This window comes from Pinus tabuliformis, chromosome 2_1 (genome assembly GCF_031772625.1).
Source record: "Pinus tabuliformis cultivar Carrire ecotype Pingquan chromosome 2_1, CPIR1, whole genome shotgun sequence".
Classification (NCBI taxonomy): Eukaryota; Viridiplantae; Streptophyta; class Pinopsida; order Pinales; family Pinaceae; genus Pinus; species Pinus tabuliformis.
The window spans coordinates 623,464,830-623,473,054 of NC_142299.1; positions in this window are offsets into that span (position 1 = coordinate 623,464,830).

The window sequence follows — 8,225 nt, forward strand, 5'->3', positions numbered from 1 at the left end:
GTTTCAGGAGCTTGAAGAAAGAAGTGAGAGATTGTTGGAGCGAGCAAGCGAGGGCATCATCAAGTAGGATAAGTGACCAAGAGGTAGGCCCTCTTGATTGATTCTGACCTAAGAAAATCTTCCATATAATGTATCTGTTGTGGCTAGACCTATTATTGGGCTAGAGGAATTCGTTCATGTTCGCACTTATAATTTTACTTCACCACAAATTGGCGACTCCGCTGGGGACCCCAATCCTTTTGCTTGTTTTGGATTTCATGATTTCGTGAGAACTTTTCTAGTTTCACGTTTTCCCTTTGGTTATGTTTATTTTCTCTTGCTTACTGGCCTAAGTCTAAAATTCATAGTAGCATATCTGGTCCCTGTTTTGAAATTTTTTTTATTTTTCCTTAGTTACCTCGGCTAGCGCGCTTAATCCACTAACAGTCATACCGACTAGCGCGAATTGCTGAGGAACAGTTGCGCCGACCAGCCTCTGGCGCTTGTTGTCAATTAGGCAGTCGCGTTGATGCCTGTAAGTGAAGATTAGGGCTCGACCCCAATCTTGGCCAGTGTGTTCTGCTCTTGTGTTTTTGACCCCGTGAGATTTTTGGACTGTTTTCTCCCTGATTAGAAAGCTACTTTTCATTTGGTTTTGCTTGCTTGTTGGCTTGTCATCTTTCTATTTGATTGATTGAGTCATTGAGTGGCCAACGACACTAGGGCATCTAGTTGGTCACCCATTCAACAGTTTGTGAACTCACTAAGTCAGGTTGTAGGTGTGTTTACTCCTTGCATTTGTTTTTGGTCCTTTTATGACTTTGACCTCTTTTTGCACAAGTTTAAAAAAGTTTCATTTACTAGCTTGAACGTCTCTTTCCGGCATAGATTACATTGTTGGCCTTGTGTTTGGTAAAGTCAGTGTTTCATTGATTTGAATGAACTTTCCTTTTGGTGTTTTTATCTACTTGAAGAGCTCATTGTCTCGAAAACTTTTTCATTGAAAGATTGTATGCGAAAAGTTTGTTTCGTTATTTCATGAGAAAGTATGAAATTCTAGCTTGTTGCATCATTATGTTACGATAATTTGCATTTTTTTAAAGACTAGAATTCCATCAGCATTTGAAAAAGGAAGAGAATTTTTCATTTTGAAAGGACTAATAGATAAGTGCTTGTCAAGAAATTAGGAATTGGAATGCATTTTTCATTAGTTTATTTTTTGGAAAAAGTAAGGTAGTGAAAGATCATTTCGTTTTCAGTTGCTTGATTGTTTGCATTTGATTGAGTAGTTTCTACCCTCTCTAGTGTAGGAATTTCATCGAATTGAAAGGGTCTTGTCTCATTTAGTTGCATTTGAGGTTTTTCGAGTAGCATCGCTAAGACCTGAAAACTGAAACTTAACTCAAGATCAACTCTAAAATGAATTCAATTAACCTAAGGCGCATTTGACATTAACGATCATATCTAGAAGGTCTAGGCTAGAGACGTGTTCTGGCGTCTTTAAACCTAGCAGTTGTTGTTAGCTTCGACATTAGACAGCGCTAGCATGGATTTGTGCTCCCCGTACCATCGAGTATATAAGGGAGACCCCACTAGGCTGCAATCATTTTATCCTTAGGAAGCCGAGTCGGCCGCCTTGCGAACATGATACACCAAACACAACATTCGTGGATATTCCCTGCTCGTACTTCTTGGTTCTCCAGGAGCTATTCTGCAGTTCACAGTTGCTTTGTAATCATGTTCACCTAGATCATCCAGAGCAGCCATTTGATCTTTTTGACTCATTAAATTTAAAATATCATTCGAGCACTTGTCCTTTCGAGCTCATTTCCAATCAAAAGTGATAGAGTCATCTTTGTTTCTTTCTTGACTCTTAAAAAATGAAAGAGCATCAGTCTTTTATGCATCTTAATAATTGATTGCCCATGATCCAAAACATCCTGTTAGTCTTTTTGACCAAATCGTGAGTTCCCTTAAAAGGAAATTTTAAAGCCTTGAAGTTATTTGTTCTATCAACTAAGACAAGGTCATCGTGGCTAAACCATCTGGTTCACCCAATTCCACTTCCTCTCCTTTGTCTGAAATATTGTCTGAGGAGCCGTTTCCTAAATTATCAGAGTTACTCAAGTACCAAAATGTTGAACTCGTTATTTTTTTGAGTGTTAAACCATCGTCATCTCGTCCTCCACCTACTTTTGATGCAGGGGCATCTACTGATCTTGGCCCGGAATCTCCGAACAATCCCGTTCGAACTCCAAAGAACTCACCGACCACTGACGGTCAACTTGGACTAGTTAACTATCCTCCGAAACCTCTGTTTGAAGTTGTTGAGATGTCACCGCACCGTCCTTACAGTCCGTACGACCAACCGGGTATTCCTTTGGAACTATCCCCCAGTACACGTTCAACCATTCATCGTCGTTTGTTTTCAAACATGGAACCTGAAGGCGACGTCCTAGTCACATCTCCGGATGAGTCCGAAGTTTCTACTCCACAGACTATTGAGTGGGAAGAATTACAAACGTAGTTCCCTCTCGAGGGTTTCCCTTTTTCGAAAGGTATTCTCTCCAGCTTGCCACCCAACTATGTGTCTTTGGGGCACTTAGTTTCAGGCACACCTAGTGCCTCATCACTCTACCATAATTCTGTATGGGCATCAAGCATCAAGCCTACGTCAGGTCCGTTTGTCATGAACATGACTTCCCAACAGGCTGTTACTTCAATCCCGGTGCAACCCACCATTCCGAATAATCTTGTATCATTGATCCTAGTTACACGTCAGTCACAACCGGCAGTTTCAAATATTGTCTCTGTCAGTTCCTCTGTCCCATTAGTTAGTGGCCAGATTGTGCCACCGCCTGGGGGGCAGAACCTGAATGTTTCTATGGTGTCAGGTGCCACTAATGTGAGTGGCTCACAAGCTCACATGCTTGGTATAAACTAGCCCTCTTCTGGTATTATTTATAACCCTACTAATCCCACTGGATCAAGCAATGTCTAGTACCAACAGGTTCAGAATCCTGTTGGTCCATCTGGATCGAGAAATGTTCAGTATCAGCAGCCCTATGGGGCTTAGGTCCAATACCAAAATCCTTACGTTCCATATGGTTCTCAAGGATTGGTTAATCAACCTTACACCTTCCAATCTAGGCAGTACATCCAGCCTGGCTACAGCCAGATTCAATTTGGCAATTTCCTGGGCACTGTTCAAGTACCCTTGCAACAGCAAGGACAACCTTTAAAACAACCAGGACAACCTTTATTACCGCAAGGGAAACCTTTGTTGTAGAAAGGGCTCTTTGCGCAACAGCAAGGGCAAATTATCTCGTAGCAATGTCACCTGCAACAAGCGTAAGGTCAATCCTTACAATAGTTGTAGCAAGCCACATAGCAGTAGATGCAATATGCTTCGTACACCTCTCAACCCATACCCTTGCAGGGCCAACCTTTGCAACCCCAGGGACAAATTTTTCAACCGCAAGGTCAACCCTTGCAACAGCAAAACCAACCAGGGCAACAACAACCCTTGTATACATACCAACAAGGTCAACCCTTGCAGGGGTAGGGTCAAGGTCAAGTCCTGCAGCAGTAGGCCCAAAACCCTCTTGTCCTAGGTCAACAAGTTCAGAATCCTACCAGCCAAGGGCACCAGGTAAAAAACCCCTACGTCCAAGGGCAATAAGTGTATCAACCTTATGCCCAAGGGATGCAGGTCCAGAATCCTCTTGTTTAGGGACAACAGGTTCATCAGCCCTATGTTCCAGGACAACAGGTTCCATATCCATATGTCTACGGTCAACAAGCTCAACAGCCTTTCAACACATACGTTTCATATTAGCAACCTATGCCTGGATAGTTTCAAGGTATTCAGGGTCAAAATCCTCCCTATGGTCAAGGTAATCCACAATGGGGGCAACCTCAGATGCCATATGGCTAAAATCCCCCACTATGGGGCCAAAATCCTTACCAGCAAGGATGGGCTCCTCCCTTTGGGCCCGCTTATCGGCCTCCCATGCCTTTTAACACTTAATTACCTTTCTTAGCTACACTCGAATTGACGAATGTATCACGCCGAAAGAATGATGTGATTCTTCATTCGCCATATTGGCCTCTGGTGTCGTCCAAGATACCAAGTGATTACCCAAAATTCGATGGAAAAGCTAAGGAAGATCCTCAGGCCCATGTGATGACATATCACCTCTGGTGCTTGTCGAACTCGTACGTGGACGATTCCATTCATCTTCGTCTTTTCCAACAAACCCTCATGAGTGCTACAGCGAAATGGTACATCGAGCTACCTCGAAGTACTTACCATGACTTTAATTCGTTAGCCATGGCTTTCCTCACGCATTTTCAGTTATCGGTTCGCTATTCGCTATGAAACTGGCACTTATTTGCTCACATCGCTTAAGAAAGATACTGTGACACACATCTCTAATCACATCCATGAATGGAGACGTAGACATCGCCTGATCAAATTCGAGATAACTGATTAGTTGCTCACTGAATGGTTTACCAAATCATTCATAGCCCCAATTTCTCGCGATATAGCTATGGGTGGATGCATCACTGAAGAGAAAGCCATTACTCGTGCCCAGTACTTGGATCTGGTTTACTCCTAGTCTGGAACTTTATACAAGTTGTTACCCAATGCTTCGCAACCATCATCCGATCCCACAACATCAAAGTCACCAACTGTTCCTCCCGTTGATGGAGTTATTGGTTCAGTATCCCAGACCCCCACTAAAACTTCTTCCAAACAGAAGTTGGTCTCGAATGCTACTCCTACCAATTCATCTCAGAATCCACCTGGCCCTGGTAAAACCTCAGAGGTCCACGCTATCCAGTCTACCATAGCGGACAAATCCTTGAAAGGAAAAAAGAAAGGCAAAGGCAAAGCTAAAGCCGATGCCCCAAAACAGGGTCCTCCCAAATCGTCTGCTGGTGAATCTTCACAATGGAAACCTAAGTATCCCTGCCTCATTTGTGAGGAGGATCACTACACCAAGGATTGTCCTCGACGATCCAAAGTTAGTTGCATGCTCAAAGGGACCCCTGCTATCCTTAAATATCCATTTTCATCTCAACAGACCCAAATGGTAGACCAACCCCGATCTGCTTCCTCCGGATCTCAAGTGTTCATGATGAGCATGCCTATTAATGTGGCTACCCGATCGAAAGATTATCAAACTCTAGCTCCAGCAGCTGGGAAAGAAAAGAAGTTGCACCTTCTTCTTTTACCCCAAGTTCTAGCCCTCTGTAAATTGAGCGCCCTAACCCTAATTCCACTATGCGACCACCCTCTCGAGGTGTGCTACGAAAATCCTCGTATAATCCCAACGCCCAAGCCGCTCAGCACTACAATATTGTTGAGGACTTGACTCAGGCGCTGTCAGCCATGTCGGCTCTCGAGGTACTCCAAGCTGACCATCGCAGCGGAAATCTTTGTTGTCAACTATCAAGGTCATCAATCCCACCGATTCTAATTTGATATGTTTCGGTCTGGAGAACCATGTTCCACGGCTCCCTCATCAGGTTGCCTTTCTTATCCAGGTAGTCATTAATGAGAACATCATGCACCGCACTATCATCGATGAAGGTGCTTCCACTTGCATCATGTCAATTGCATGTTGGAAGGCTATTGGTTCCCCTGCACTGAACCAGTCTCCGAACACTTTGGAAGCTTTCGATGGGCACGATTCACGACCCTTCAGTGTCTTACCTAACCTTGCCATCACCCTGGAAGGCAAGACAGTGCAAGTCGAAGTAGAAATTGTTGATTCCAATCTCAATTATAATCTTCTACTCGACCGAAGTTGGACTCATGCCATGCATGCCATGGCCTCCTCCTTGTTTCGCGTGATTTGTTTTCCCCATCAAGGGAAAATTGTCACTGTCGATCAGTTGTCTTTCTTTGCCTCTTCCTCCTCGGATGGCAATGTTTCGTACATTAAGCACTCTGGTGCTCCCTATGAGAGTGTGGGGGCAGGTCTCTTCAAATATTCTGCCTTAATGGGAATTTTTCCACTCCCACCTCCTCATGTTGCCTCTGTCAACATGATCTCGGTCAAATCTGATCCCTGGGTCATACCTGCACCAGATCTTGTTGATACTTGGGGTGAGGTTATGCCACTTAGTCCCACCAAAGTCAATTACGTGGAAATTGTTTCGGCTTCGAACTCTGCATCCTCTAATTCTCATATGTCGAAGACCTCTCTTGATATGTACTCTCAATCCCCTTGGCTTGGCACTTTGGAATCATCTGATCCCTTAGCCGAGACCTTCCTCGTTGATGAAGGTATCATGGAAATCATGTCTCTCGAGGAACCACCATGGATCGATACTCATCATCACTCCTTGTTCCTACCTCGCCCGATGGTCATGTCTACCATTTTCGAAGAGTCCTCTTCTCCTTTTCCGCCACCGACTGTTACTCATGAAGTATGGTCAGAAGGAAATCTGGGTAATATTACCCAAACGATGCTGATTGACATTTCTATCAAACCCAGTGTCATTGAACATGTTCATATTGGGGTATCTTGTTCTCCGGATGAGATCAAGACATATACTCATCTATTTCAGGAATTCTGTGATGTGTTTGCATGGTCTTACGAAGAAATGCCTGGCATCGATCCTAGCATTGTGGTGCATGAAATACCAACGTATCCACACGCGAAGCCCATTCGCCAATGGCTTCGCCCGGTGCACCCTAGGAAGGCCGCTGCTATTAAGGGTGAAGTCGAAAAGCTTCTCAAAGCTGGGTTCATTTATCCCATCCCCCTTACAGACTAGGTGTCCAATATTGTCCCGGTGACTAAAAAACAAGGCACGATCCACGTTTGCGTGGATTATCGAGATCTTAATCGTGCATGTCCTAAAGACAACTATCCTACTCCCTTCATTGATCAAATCATTGATGAATGTGCCAGGAGTGAGATCTTTTCCTTTATGGACGGTTTTTCTAGTTATAACTAGATTAACATTGCACCGACCGATCAAGAAAAGATAGCCTTTATCTGTCCATGGGGTACGTTCACATACAAGAAGCTCCCTTTCGGCCTCAAAAATGTTGGGGCCACGTTTCAACGGGAAATGTCCTACGCATTTCATGATATTCGCAACATTGTCCAGCCTTACTTGGATGACCTTCCTGCCCATTCTCGTAAGTGCCAAGACCACCTAAACCATCTTTGGCAGATTTTTCTACGCTGCAAACACTATAACATTCGGTTAAATCCACACAAATGTGTTTTCTGCGTGGAATCAGGACGACTCCTCAGCTTCATCGTTTCCAAGGATGGTATTCACCTGGATTCGCTCAAAGTCGAGGCCATTGTAAATTTACCCCCTCCTTCTTCACTGCACCAACTCCAGAGCCTACAAGGAAAGGCCAACTTTCTTCGTCATTTTATACCCAACTATGCTAGGCTAGCCATAGGATTTACCCGGTTACTCAAACAAGGAATGCCCTTTGCATGGGACGAGGTGGCCCAAAAATCTTTTGATGATCTTAAGGCTATCCTCATAAATGCTCCTCTGTTGCATCCGCCAGACTATTATCAAGATTACTTCCTTTACCTAGCTGCGGCCCCTAGCACCATTACTATGGTTTTGGTCCAAGACGACGACAAAGGCAGCAAACATGTAATCTGCTACCTTAGTCAGAATCTCCACGACATTGAAACGCGTTATGCACATGTCGAGAAGTTGGCTTTGGCTGCCGTTCATGATGTTTAATGCTTTCATCACTATATCCTTTACGTATGACTACAATGATTTCTAAATGCAACCCTATCAATTGCTGGGGGGCAAGTATTCTAAATGGATCATTATCCTGCAAGAATTTGTCAGACCAAGAGGTAACTCCTCAAATGTGATTATATTATTCATTCAGGTTGTTCATTATTATATACAAGAGGGAGTGACTGTTCAGTTCATCTCCCGATGACTCTCCATTTCCTCTATTATTTATTTACACTAATTATAGTTGTTCACCCAATCCCTATGATTAGGTGTCAACATTCCCCCCCTTAATTTGAAGGGATGTTGGTGAGTCCAAGCATCGTTCTGAATCTTTCAAGCTTTTCTCTTCCAAGCGCTTTGGTGAAGATGTCTGCAATCTGTTCATTAGTGGAACAATGGCGAAGATGGATTGTTTTGACCTCAATATGATGTCAAATCAGATGATATTTTCTATTGATGTGATTCATTCGATCATGGAACTTTAGGTTCTTGGCCAACTTTAT